The sequence below is a fragment of the Dermacentor andersoni genome, chromosome 6 (genome assembly GCF_023375885.2).
Source record: "Dermacentor andersoni chromosome 6, qqDerAnde1_hic_scaffold, whole genome shotgun sequence".
In the NCBI taxonomy this organism is placed as follows: domain Eukaryota; kingdom Metazoa; phylum Arthropoda; class Arachnida; order Ixodida; family Ixodidae; genus Dermacentor; species Dermacentor andersoni.
The window spans coordinates 2,702,942-2,717,053 of record NC_092819.1 but is presented as its reverse complement, the minus strand read 5'-3'; the positions used below and the strand labels follow the sequence as shown (position 1 = coordinate 2,717,053).

The 14,112-nt window shown below is 45.9% G+C and overlaps 1 long non-coding RNA gene across 1 annotated transcript; it reads left to right on the top strand.

Annotated features, from left to right (window-relative positions):
* The first annotated feature begins 1,759 nt into the window (after positions 1-1,759).
* On the top strand, positions 1,760-6,800 carry LOC126521618 (uncharacterized). The gene is made up of 3 exons (XR_007597250.3): positions 1,760-2,014; positions 2,081-2,249; positions 6,635-6,800. It is a non-coding gene; the product is annotated as an uncharacterized lncRNA (long non-coding RNA).
* Positions 6,801-14,112: the final 7,312 nt, after the last annotated feature.

Below are 14,112 nucleotides of genomic sequence, written 5' to 3'. Positions count from 1 at the left end.
CTGCCTAGGGGCCGCGAGAACGTCCGAAAAATCGGGCAATCGCAAAAAATGAATGCATGCCTTTTACTGCCCTCAGGGGGCTCAAATCGCCACAGGCCCGTCCGAAAGAAAGCTCTGAAGGCCTGTCAATACACTGATTAGGCATATCGGTGCTCGTAATGTGACAGGAGACGGCTTGTGAACGCGTGTATCATGAAGAAATACATACTGTGTCCAGTGAAAATTTTCCCTTCACACTTGTTCAGCTTCACCGCAATGATTTTCGTATGCATCATCGCGTTACATTCCTGCATCGCGGCGAAGCTGACCTTCAGAAACCAGTTTTATGCAAAGCGCCGTGCTTTCCAGGCTTCGAAGGCAATCGCGAGGATTACGGTGTCGGTGTCGGTGTCGCGATGACGGTGTTGGTGCCATAGCTCACAGCGTCGAATTCTTTCAATGAAAAACACGGCACTGAACCGCAAGAGGCTTAATAGCGAACGTCGACGCAGCTAGGCCTAACGTTGCCGCAGTGGTGGCTGCCAGTGGATCTGCGTACGAGAGCACTGGTTCGAGGCGGCGGTGGCTTTGATTAATGCCGTTTCGGACTTGCGGTCATGGCAAAATGTCCGAAAGATCGGACGGCGAAGGGATGTTGCGTCCGAAATTTCAGACGTTTCTATAAATTGACTCCGTGGGGTACGTGGCGGTGCCGCGAAGCCGTCCGAATTATCGGCCATGTTTGTCAAAAATTGGACGTCCGGAAAATCTGTCGTTGACTGTACACAGTAAACTCCTCCAGCCGACGGCACGGCGAGAAAGACGATTCGTTATTGTCCCACTCTGTTACTCAAAGCCAACATTAGCGCGACTTTCGTTCCCTTTCAATAAAATGACACCTAACCTTCCCTACTAGAAGCAAAAATTCACTGAGATTTCTCCGAGTATTTCCAGACTATTCAATATCCCTGAGAATTCCAGCCTTTTGCGGTTGGTAGACACCCTGTGATCGGTTTCCTCTGTCGCGCGGAGAAGACTCCGACAAATCGCTGCTCCGCCATCCTATATTCGGGGGGGGGGGGGGCAATTGGTTTTACTGCAAGAGTGTGACAAGAAAAGCGCGAATCTTGTTTTGACTCGCTCCACAAGCACTCTCGCCTGCTAATTTTTCTATTGCCTATCACTCTAGACAAATTTATATCACATAGGGTTTTTTATTGCGATAGAAATTATATGGACACTCCAGGCGCATTTCTGCCGTCGCCGTCGCCGTGAGGTTCCGTACGAGTGAAAGCGTGTGAGGGTGAGCCGGCGAACGCGGTTCAATCTCCCGCGCGCGAGCGAGGAACGCGGCCCGGATGCGTGCCCCCTCCTGTGCGCACGAGGCAGGGAGGTCAGGCGAAGGAGGAGGGGCGTTCTTCTCGGGCGGCTGCTAAGGCGCCTCGGTATCCTCCTCGCCCTCCGCCCCGTACAGAGTGGGCACAACCACGGTGTCTACTGCGGCGTTGGCGACTTGAATGGCGGACGCCGTAGGGGCGCGTTACTGGCGCTCGTGTGTCCTGAAAGAAGCGTATCCCCGCAGGCTGGCTGTACCCGGTTTGGAGGCAAACCGGATGTGACGTGTGCCAGTGGCGTACTCCCTGCCCCCAGATAGGTACTTGTACGCCTAGGGAAAGACGCTGCTAGGTGCTGCTGCTAAATCCCTGTGGTTTCTGCCAGCCACATGCGGCCATTGCCGGTTCACGTTGGTTCGTTCGCGTGGTCTTGTTACGCCTCGCTGGATCGTGTTCAGTCGTGCCGTCCTTGCGCGGCGTGATTGTCGGTGAGTCAGGTTAAATTCTTAAATAGGTCGCGCCTGCGCCTAATTGAGTCTATAAAAGCCTGCACATTGAGTTTTGCTAGCTACAATGCACTGCGGCTGGCGTGAGCTGTCTCCACGATGCGCTTCGAGCGTGTCGATTTCGCCGTTCTTTATGTTGGCGTTAACGACCTTGAAAGCAACATGGATCCACAAGAAATGTGCGACAACATCAAGGTAAGTCTACTGAAATCACAAATTTGAAACAATAAGCGCTAATAGTTGTTTTCTTTTAAATTTTAGGCCTTGATTGTTCAACGAGACGGCCCCCGTCGTGCTGGTTTTCAAGGTGCTCCCTCGCTGCCTAGAAGATGCTGATGCGGAATAGAAAATGCAAAAACGTCGCTTGCTCAACCGCAAATTGACGGCTACGCTGAAGCGCATGCCGTGTCTGCGGAATTTGAACCCCGAGGTATGGACCCCCTTTTTCCAGCGGCATGCCGTTACATACCGTCAGGAACACGCTTGGCTTATTTCTGACTCGGTAAAAAATGTTTCACTTTTTCTCGCTTCTCGCTGCGGAAGAAATGCGGACCGTTTGTCGTAGTTGTGTCTCCATTACAGGGTGGCATTACTGCGGTGAATAAAGCAAGTGTTGCCGTATTTCACCCTTTGTTGGGCGGTCGGAAAATATTGGTCCCACTTTTCAGGGCTACTTCGCTATTATGTAGCGGTGAAGTGTATTTTCTACCATTGAACATTCCTGTGTAGAAGTGTTTCTGAATCACGTTAAGCACATTTTTTCGTCCATTTCTTTGTCAAACAACGCGATAGAGCGATTGCGCAGATTGTTTACTTCCCTTTCTACAATGTTTGGTTTATTCTGTCGCCTTCCTTCAAACCACCACAGCGGCAAATGGACTTTTTTTATCGAAATTCCGCGTTTTCATAATAGCTGAATTTTGGTGCGGTTAGGTGTCTAAATTTCTCGTACCCACAGCTACCAAAACAGTTGATCAAATTATTAGCATCGCGAACAAATCGCATTCCTACATATGCGAGCTGTTACATATGAGCCCTCCAGAATTTTCAAGAAGCATCTTTTTTCTAAGAACCCTTGCGATATTGGAAAGCCCTGATTGAGGATTCTCATACAAAGCATGCTCAGTAAGTATAATGAAAACATGCACAAACAATGTATAATGTACTGGGTACTCTGGCTGCTTCTAATCACATTACAGGTGACCACGAGTAGGTAGAAACGGGCCTTGAGGCTGTATAGTGGGACGTAATATTCCCACTTTTCGCTATTACTGAATCGTAGTCAGCTTTGAGATTTTACGTTATGTAAAAAATGCTTCATAAAAAAAGCACTAGTAATGTCTCGGACACAAAGCGGCCTGTTCTCTGCTTGCGTCTATGAAAGGGTTAAGATGCACACACTATTCAAAGGTCGCATTGAGAACTGAGTTGCAGGCGCTACTATGCTCCGCAAGCAGCAGGATACTAAAAGGAGAAATGAGCAACACCGTACTGCCTTCATTTCTTCAAACCCTTCAACAAAGCTTGAACAAGAAATGCACGCGAGGGTGTCACTACAGACAGCTGCGGCAACACTGATGCATGCGCGAGAATATAAAATGAAGTGCAGCTGTGCGGTGCACGCTGCCATGAAGTTCGAATTACAGTTTCCCCCTTGCGAAACTACCGGAAAGGACATATTGCATCCATCGGTGTTAGTATATTTTCTAGCATATTTTCTTGTTTTCAGCCAACATACACATCCCCGTTAAATCAAATAGATCACTGTAGATGGCGGCCACAAGCATATTACAAGGACTGTGAATTGGAAGCTGTTAGCTACCTGTGGCACAAAGTCATGCAAGGGTACACGTAGTCTTTGTGTGCACATTGACTTCATGTTTTACCAATTTGACTGGCTCCTATTGCACTCCGGCTGAATAGCAATAACACACAGGCCACTTTACGTTCGAGCTACTCGAAAGCTTGCATTAGTGAAAAACATCTAAACTTTTTCTGGTACAGCCGTGCGTTGTTCGAAGTGTCTCAATGCATTGCAGTGATTGAACAGGCACATATTGGCTGTACCACTTGGATTTCAGCATGCATGCGTTGGCTGGACAAAAAATTCTACCATATTTTACCTCCAAACTTTTGCTCACGATTGGAAAGCGCTGTTTCTGTTGTAAATAGATGTGGCTTGCACACAAGGTATGTGCATGCTAAGTGTCTTGGTAAAGAAAAGTAAAGGTATGCTGCATGAACAGAAGGTGCTGCAGCCACATAACCTGACCTTTGATCTTCATTATGCTCACAGATTGAAGGGATGGAACTAAGTGCATGTCATTTAGATGCTTGATTTCAGCCAGTTAAATTTGCCAACATGGGGATTCAAACCATTGGTGTCCATCTGCTGTTGGGCTGAACTCTCAATTTAGTGAGACTACTAACTGCTGCGTTCATTGGTGCTGACAGATATCAAGTCCGTTGTAGCTCGGCATTACTGTATTCTGTCACCAAAATGCTAGAGAACCACTTGAGATCCTTCGATGTCAGCATCCTCATAATCAGTGGGCACCCCATAAGAAAAATAGGTCAACTTTGGCTGGTATCCTTGCAAGTGTGAGAAGGCTAGGGCACAGAAACTCTTCTGATTTATGCACTATTCAGCCACGTTAAAATGTGGGGAGCCTAGACATCTAAAAGACGAGGAGCAAGCAAATTGAATGCAGCTACCAAGCAAAAAATGTGGAAGCGTAAGCTGTTGATTTTTTACTCTAAAGGCACGTTCACACCAAAGACGGAGCGGCTAAACCGGGCAAAGCTCTTGGCCGGGGGATAAAAGTAGGCGTTAAACGAGGCGGCAAGCCCGATCGCTTGCGGACCACTTTTCCCGCCCGCCAGAGCTGTCCGATTTGCGGCGGCCAATCAGAACACCAGACGACGCTGGCGTGTGCTGCGCGATAAGGATGGACGACCGGTGCCACGAGACGGCGACAAGTGCGCCACGAAAACGTTAGATGCTCCGCCTCGGCGGTGCGGGCAGCCAGGCAAGCCGTCCAGTATACAGGGTGTTTCAGCTAACTAGTGCCGAGGCACAAAGAAACAACTAGACCTGCAGTACTCAAATACAATCAATTCAGTAGACTACCCTGTTGAGCAACTTTAATACTTACGGCTCATTGAGAAACGTCTAACTGCTTTATTTTTATGAAGATAGCTGCTGTGGTTATTTTTTCAGGACAAAAGAAAGTGCACAAAATCGAAAAAAGTACCATGCAACTATGCACTTTTTAGCAGTGACGAACAAATGAACAATGCGGCATGCAGACAGGATGTAAAAAATATGCAGATCCAACACACTGTGAAAATTATGTAAGCAGCTTTCTTTGCTGCTTGTGTTCATTGATGGCATTTGGCAGTGATATGTTAAATGTTACCTTGCATGCACCACTTGTGTTCGTAGTACACAGAGCTCATAGGCAGACGTGCGCTCCGATGCTCAAGGTGGTGTTGTGCACCATCCATATCCTGTGAGAGTAGTGGCACTGTCATTCCCTCACACGGCGCATCGCATGGCGGGTGAGGTAGAGAAATCAGTTTATTGAATCCTTAGGAGAAATAGTTGCTGCCACGTCCTGTGCCCGACAGAGCAGCGCCTGCTGGCCACACAGGCTTCTGTCATGCAGCATGGCCTCCCAGTGTTGTAGTGTAGGGACATTGAAGTTTTGATGCTGGACCACCACTTGCATACTGTCCTTTTGACGCCGTGGTGCTGTATTGCAGCTTTGCATCTGCACATCCTGTCTCAATTGTTGGCATGGACACACTTGCAGTGTTTATTTTTTCAGAAATAGCATAAACATGCCATACCACACCTTGAACTATCATTATAATATTTTTAGTTTGCCACCACAACTGTCACCATGTCTAGATGTAGTATTTTTCTTTTAAAGAGACTCTATACGAAGGATGCTTTCTGATGGCATCTTTACCTTCTCGTATGATCATTCAGCGAGCACAAAGTGCTGCAGCTTCTGCAATGCTTTTGTCTATTCCTTCCAGGCACACTACTGCCAATGTATCATTAGCGCTGAAATAGAATACCGCCCGTTGCTCAAAGCAGCTTCAATATAGATTCCAATCGGAAGAATAGGCAGACTTGTGGCAGTATACAACTTTCTATAGCCATAAAAGGCAAGCTAGCATAGTGGGGCATCTCAATGCTTGTAAAAGCATTCAACTGCATGTATCTCCAAATAACTAAGCTCAAGCAGACACTGCCAAAATTCGTGCTTCTCATGGTGAGTCGGTGCGGGAACTTGAAGGTGGCGCTTTTCCTTCATTTTTGTGTCTCTTATGGTTTTGCTAAGGCTCTTGCCACAGCAAAATTCCTCTTGTGGTATTTTAGAAGGGTAATTTAATAATCACCTAGGCGATGTCATTTCCTTCATTTGGTTGCACTGTGTGCATCAGTGCAATAAATGGGTCAAATGGCTTAATACGAAATGTCGCCAGGCCATTTTGGCACGACACTTGTGGATAACATTTTGGTGTGGCTTGGGCGAGACTGAAAGAGAGAAATTGACACATACAAGCACAAAGGCCAGGCACTGTTCCCTTGTGGCCTGCACAACCACTAGAATAGCAGCTAGTCTTATCAATTCATACTGAGTATCACAAAGTGTAACATTGCAAGAACTGTAGCTTGGTTGATGAGACAAGGCACTTATAGCTGTAGCTGAAACATGTGGTGTGATCAACATGTACAAGGTTACAATACTCTACACCCTTTTTGTATTTAAGTTTTTAACTTTGCCCACAATCTGATTACAGCTTTCCAGAGTTCCTTGGAAAATCCTCCCATGCACCTGCCATGTACATTGCCCTCCTCCTCGATGTGGCGTGCAAGATGGCAGCAGCAGCTGTGGGAACAGTTGAAGAGGCGAAGAAAGGTCCACTTTATAATAGGTTGTATGTAAATAAAACTGATCGACCTCAACTGATTCGGCTTCCACTTTTGTCAAGACAATTGTCAGCAAAGCAATGGAGCAATTCCAGTAGGGCGATCGTAATAAATAGTGCATAGAAATTCTTGGAAGCCCCGTCAGCTTTCTTGCTGTTAACAAGCTGTCTTGGTGAGGTGGTTTAGGCAGGGAATGCCAATTCATGAGGGATGGTCATGGCCACCATGCAGCATTAATCAGTTCTCTAGACCGAGTGCACTAATGTCACGATACATTTTCAAACCTCGCATGCTTTCTTTGGGGCTGAGAAAATTAATGAAGCATGAAACTCGGCATGTTGCAGTTTTCAATTAACCATCACTGCATTTGTCCATTCTTGAAACAAATTTTATTGTACCAAATGCATACAGAATGAATTTGTGGAATATCCAAAGTACATTTTGCTTGTGTTGGTCAAGCAGCTGGCAGAACAAAACCACTAAGTTCCAAAGCAGAAAGGTAACACTTCTTTTGAAGTACACAACTGGCGAAACAGTGTTGCTAACACACAAGTGCAAAACTTGCCGCCGATTAAAAAAAAGGGAGCTGCTACACACCACTTCGTTCCTTGACCATTTTTTTTCTTTTGTGGCTGATTTTTAAAAATCCTTGCTATAGCAAATGCAAGGACATCAGAAAATCAACGCACAACAGATATTGGTGCAATGGTGTAAAGTAATGAAGATATAATTTTGCATGCACATTATTTAGTCTGAAATAGAGGGATACAGCACAAACGTTGCTCTTCAATCCCAATAAAAAATATGGAACTCGAGGGCTACGGATAAATCTTGAGGGCCTCGGATTCTGTAATGTGCAGCTATACTTAAGTACACAAGCATTTTTGGATTCTGCCTCTACCTGGGTGCAGCTTTGTGACCTGGAATGAAAAGCCACAGCCATCGAGCTGCTGCAGTGGCGACATCACAGTAAAAGGTAATAGCGAAAAATTTAAACAATAATACGGCCATGCAACTTCCACATCAGATAGGTCACCTGAAGCTTCTATTTCCAATTTTTCTGGTGTTGCATAGGACAAAAATTTTGAAAAGTGATAGTGTACGATTTTCATACATTAACAATTATGCATATCTAGTTTTTTTTTTTAACCATGCAGCTATTTAGCAAAAAGTTTTGAGCACAGAGAGCCTGTCGTTCTTGCAATGGAGTTTCTGGGTGACGAGGACACACTTTGCTGCTAATGCGAGTTTCAGAAAATTAATTTTGAAAAATTCAGTCACTTTTTTATTAGTAACTTGGCGGCAACCTTCTAAATGGCATATTTGGAGGAAGTAACATGTGAACGCACACCCTTTCTTTTTCTAAATCTCGAAAATTGCACTTATTTTGAAATATTCATTATGGCGTTCAATTGAGTACAATCAAAACTTGGTGCATCCTGCTCCACATCAGGCGGCAGTGCCCTGTCAAGAAGTGTGGGACAAAGCTTAAATGATAGCCTGACACGGCACACTGATGCACATGCTTGCCAGGCAAAGTGTGTCGTATCAGCTGCTACAATGACTGGCCAAGATGTTGTTTCAGACTTTCTCGAGCCTGTTGTCGGGGGTGTTTCCATCTGATGAGGTAGCGGGACCTTCTTTTCTGCGCTCCCAGCACACTCGGTACCAATATTGCCTCGATTTACCAGTGAAATTCAATGATGAATATCTTGAATTAGGTGCAACTTACAAGATTTGTAAGAAATGAGAGTGCTATAAAATGTGACTGCCTCCAAATTTGTGGAGTTCCAAAATAGAGGAATTCCTCTGCAAGAATGCCACATTTGCTGCGCTCATAACTTTAAAACAAGAAAATCTGTATGGTAATAAAAGACACCCTGTACATACCGGGTGTCCCAGCTAACTTGAACCAAGGGTTTAAAAATGAAATATTGGAGTCAGGAGAGTGAAACTAACTGCATATTGGTGATAGGCATTTGGCGCACCACGGGAAATTTTTTGTATCGCAATTACTTAACTAGTAATTAAGATAATTTTTTTAAATTTTTTAATATTGACTTTAGACACTAAATGTGATTCGCAAAGTTGGAGAGCACTTTCAGAAACCCGCATTCCATTATTCGCCATAAAGAAAACCTTACGTGTACCTCTTTTTCCGAGCTCGAAAGAAAGCCCGCGAAATACAAAAAAAATCACGTGACGAGCACATTTGCGCGTCGCGATCGTGCTGCTCTCAACCGTGCTTTCAGTGAACGAAATCAGCTCCGGCCTTTATTCGACGGCCCCGTTGCAGCGGCAGGCCGATATCTTGGCGGGGGTTTTTCGTCCGCGTCAGCTAGTTGGCACCCGGCGACGACGACTTAGTCCCAATCTGATAAGATACTGAGATGGCGAGTCTGCTTTGTCACTCAGAAGCAAAAGAGAAATACAGGGAATAATGTTTCGCCGCGAGGTGTTGGCGGCTGTGTGTTGCAGTTTCCTAATGAGGATTTTGAAAGCTGGAAGCAGCGGTGAAGCACAGTTTGTCGTGTGCTCTTCTTATGCCACTCTCATGCGAGACTGAATCTTTGGTGTAGTGATTACTAGCACTGCAGACATGCCGTTTACAAATGAAGAGAAAGCAGACATGGTTCTGGCTCTAGGTGCATGTCATGGGAACAGAAGGCGCGCTGCAGACCTTATGCAACAATGGCACCCAGGCAGGCGGCCAAGTTCAGTAACGATCCTGCGTGCCTTCGAGACGCTGCGACGGATGGGCAGTTTTACGTCCACACGACACAGAGCACCTGTTTTTGACGAGGACTTCGAGACGCATATTTTATCGCTGTTCGCTCTGGAACCCCAAGCAAGCGTGCGCAGCGTGAGCGAGGATACCGGAGTCTCCAGGTCATCAGTTTGGCGAATACTGCGCAAACACCGCCTGCATCCGTACCACGTACAGCTTCATCAAAATCTGTTGCCACGGGACTTCCAAAACAGGACCGATTTTGCTAATTGGATTCTGATAAAGATGCAGGACGACCCGGATTTTTTGAACAAAGTGATATGGAGTGACGAAGCTAGTTTTTCGCGCAATTCACAGGTGAACCTGCACAATGCTCATTACTGGAGCGATTCAAATCCCTACTGGGTTTTACAGACGCAGCACCAGTACCAGTGGTCATTTAGTGTTTGGTGTGGACTTTTCGACGGTAGTTTGATCGGGCCTGTGTTTTTCGACCAGACGCTGACAGCAGATCGCTACACCAATGATATCCTCAGAGGACCCGTTGACGACTTCCTTTCGGATCTACCGCTCGCCAGGGCCACAAATGTGTGGTTTCAACACGATGGCGCCCCCGCGCACAGCAGCGCCAAGGCTCGGACCTGGCTCGACGCAGCGTTCCCGCAGAAATGGATAGGACGACTAGGTCCCGTGAACTGGCCAGCCAGGTCTCCTGATATGACACCTCTGGACTACTTTTTGTGGGGTCATATCAAGGACAAGGTGTACAGCACACCAACTTCCACACCGCAAGACCTTAAAGACAAAATAACGGAAGTCTGTTTAAACATGCCTGAGGCTGTCATACGAAATGCAACGGCTGATTTGGTTACAAGATGCCATAGCTGTATCGTCGCACAAGGTGACCTATTCGAGCACTTTTTATAATTGGTAAGAAACCGAAATGAAATGGAGTCAGGACAACCGCATGCCACGGCTGTCATCGCCGCACAGCCAAGCCATAAACCGCCACTTTTATTTTCTTTGCAACTGGCAAATAAAACTCCTCTCATTTGAAAACTTCGAGCTTGGCAGTCTTTATCGCGACTGCAAAGCGCAGCGCACTCGCTGCAATTTACACCGTCACGCGCGAACTGGCTGACACGGCCGAAGAAACCACCACCAAGATATCGGCCTGCCTCTGAAACGGGGCCGCCGAATGAATACCGGAGCTGATTTCGTTCACTGAAAGCACGGTTGAGAGCAGCACGATCGCGGCGCGCGAATGCGCTCGTCACGTGGTTTTTTTTGTATTTCGCGGGCTTTCTTTCGAGCTCGAAAAAAGAGGTACACGTAAGGTTTTCTTTATGGCGAATAATGGAATGGGGGTTTCTGAAAGTGCTCTCCAACTTTGCGAATCACACTTAGTGTCTAAAGTCAATATTAAAAATTTTAAAAAAATTATTTTAATTACTAGTTAAGTAATTGCAATACAAAAAATTTCCTGTGGTGCGCCAAATGCCTGTCACCAATATGCAGGTAGTTTCACTCTCCTGACCCCAATATTTCATTTTTAAACCCTTGGTTCAAGTTAGCTGGGACACCCGGTATACAGTGTGCATTGGAGCATTTCATGCAACCAATATTCAAGCACCTTCTGTCTACAAAGAATTCATAAAGCAAATTTATGCTTGGAATCAGTTAAGAGCACTGGAAATGCAAACACTGTGACGAACCCTGGTCACATGCCAGGCATTGTGTTGCTGCTCTCTGCGTAGGGCCTATGAATAAAAACCACCTTCAACATTACACAGTAAGCTACCAATTGCTATGTGTAGGAAGACTTAGTTCTTCAAATGCAATTATGACCTAGACATTCTAAAGCTTTTCTGATAATGTACTTTTAGTGAACAAGTACCCCAAACTTGAACAACTCTGAAGCTATAATGCCATTATTATCTGAAAGATGCACTACACATTTTTTTAACGCAGTAAGGAAACATTCATAATCGACAATGCCACCATAGACATGAGAGTCATATAATATTGCACTGCGTGCAGCAAGGATAGCACAATCTCGCACAAAAGATTAGTCTCTCCCGCAGACTTTGAGGGCTTCTTTATTATGTCTCACTTATGATGCCGTGACATGGTACGAAACCATGATGACGTAACTTATGATCATGAGTTACTCTTGAATGAAAGCTTATGCACACATGCATATTCCTGCATTGTAACTCTGGAGTGCACTTACAGTAAGGACACTGTGAAAAGAAGAAAAGGCCAACAGCAAGAACCAGGCAGTGCAGTGCTGTTTGCACCTTCTCGGCTGTTGTCGGTTTAAGTCACCTTCACTGCAGCAGAGTCGTGTTATGCGGCGAAGCATATTTAGCATCATGCAGTGAAGCATATCTGAAGTTAAAGGGGACACTGTTACGGGGCCCCTGCTGGTGCTTATGGTTACCCGACACTATCAGCTTAAGTACTCGTACTGTGACCTCTTCATGCATTTGGACAACACCAATCGCCATGTGAAAACCTCTGTTCACTACTAATCTTGCTAAGAGCCTAAATTGTTTCCAAACTACAAATTTCACCAAGTGGCAAACTTGGCAATGCTTCTGGAACCTCTTTCTAAAGTACTTTAATACTACCAGGATGCTTCAATGTCAAACTGGATTAAAAACCTGGGATGAGATTGCGCAAGCTTCTAGCTTTCTGACTGTTTGCTTCACCTTCTACATCAGTGAGTAGGCAGCGTTCAATAGGCGCTCCCGCTTCACCAAGCAGACGACCGCTGACGAAAGCACGGTGAAAGCGAATAATGAGAGCGCAAGCAAACATTCAGAATGCAAGATCTCGCCCTTGGATTTAGAGAAAGGAAGGATAATTTCAACACCAAGGAACACCAACACTGGGCAACATTCATGCACTAGCTTTGTCAGTTTTTTGATGCTCCCACTACTTGTGCTGAGGTCGCGAGAAAAGCCCAGAGAGAGTATACAATTCGAGAATCATGTACCTCTTACATTGTGGATGTCCTTGCACTGTGCTAACGCATGAACACCACCACGTCTCAAAATGATCGAATGAGACATATTAAAGGCACAAACACTGTTACCTTATACGTCCTTGGTATGCAGAACCCCAGCACCTCCACCATTTCTAAGGAACCGCTTTATTCTTGCCGAGCTAGAGCTATGGCGAGGAAGAAGCGACACACACTACGTACGGATGAGGAAGATGAAGGAAAGTCACATTGCGCTCACAATATCGCTAACGTGGTAGTTTCCCAAAGGAAGCGGTCACACCACTGCGTATAAAGTGTATGCACAGGGATTCTCATATGTCTTCCCTGTCCAAGGGACTGGTGGCAAGCACCACAAAGCAGCACTGGTCAGGTGCATTCCAATTAAATTCTTAAGAATTGAGAAAAGGCCGATTCAACACAAAGCAACGACCTGACACCCTTGCCAACAAACCTGTTGAACTGGCATTAAGTTTCAGATATTTGCGGACACACATATGTAAACCAATGGGCAAGGTTCTGACTGGTGTTGTAGAAGTCGCGGGGCGCTTTTTTCGTTGCGACGATAGATCGGATTCATTTACAAGTAGTGCTCCAGGAGGGCACATGTAACCGGCAAACAGAGGCCTCAGGAGAGCATTAGATTATAATCAAGGAGGCGGCAGGGTACCCAAGGGGCAGCGGAGGGATCAAAACTGGAAGCAGGGCGGTCCCAAACTGGAAGCAGGTTATGTTGCCCCAACTCACGGACCACCCTGACTCCAGCCTTGTCCGCGAAAGCGGACAGCTGATCTTAAAATGCGTCAGAAAATTCGGAAAGTACGACTTACACACAGCCTACAGACATCAAGATGTACTACTAGCACGCGCAGGCCTCGGCGAGCCCCAACCCATGGACCAGTCCGCGTTCTAGCTCTGGTGTCCCCGTTACCGATTTGGTGTCCTGGAGACGCCGCCAATAATATGAAATAGTGACACGTTGTTACTAGTAAAAAACACGATTTAAGCCGCTAACGCTACGTTCAGCACTGCCGCGCCCAACAACTTCTACAACGCCTGTGAGAACTTCACCAAGCAATGGTTGTTCTTGGCAATACTAAGAACTTGTAAATTTTGTGTACCGCTCATGCTTAACTTTGTAGTGCACTGTGGCTTAGTGAAGCACTACGATTGCGTGTACCATACGTACACATCTTACCTGATAGACGGTGAACGGGGTCTTGTACAAATATCCGCTGAAGAAGAAAAGACTACACCTTCACATGTGTTAAAACACATGCCAAACTTGAAAAAACAGACGTACAATGAACCTCCACACGTTAAAATAGCAAAAGCATCACTTAATAGTCGAAAACTATTGAAAACCTTGCAAGCGCCATGGCAAGCGCAAATCCGCCATTGCTGCTGATATTGATGTTGATCAGGCTGTCCCCTTGCGATCGAGTCGGCAAGCGCGTGGAAGCGCGTTTCTTTATTCTATGGAAGCGCAATTGGCGCAATGTAGCCAAAATAAGCAAATAAAACTGTGAATCAACTCCAAATACACACACGCAAAAGAAAAATCGTCGGGATTCTCTATAACGACGTTTCCAACCCCTAGACCGATATTTCAT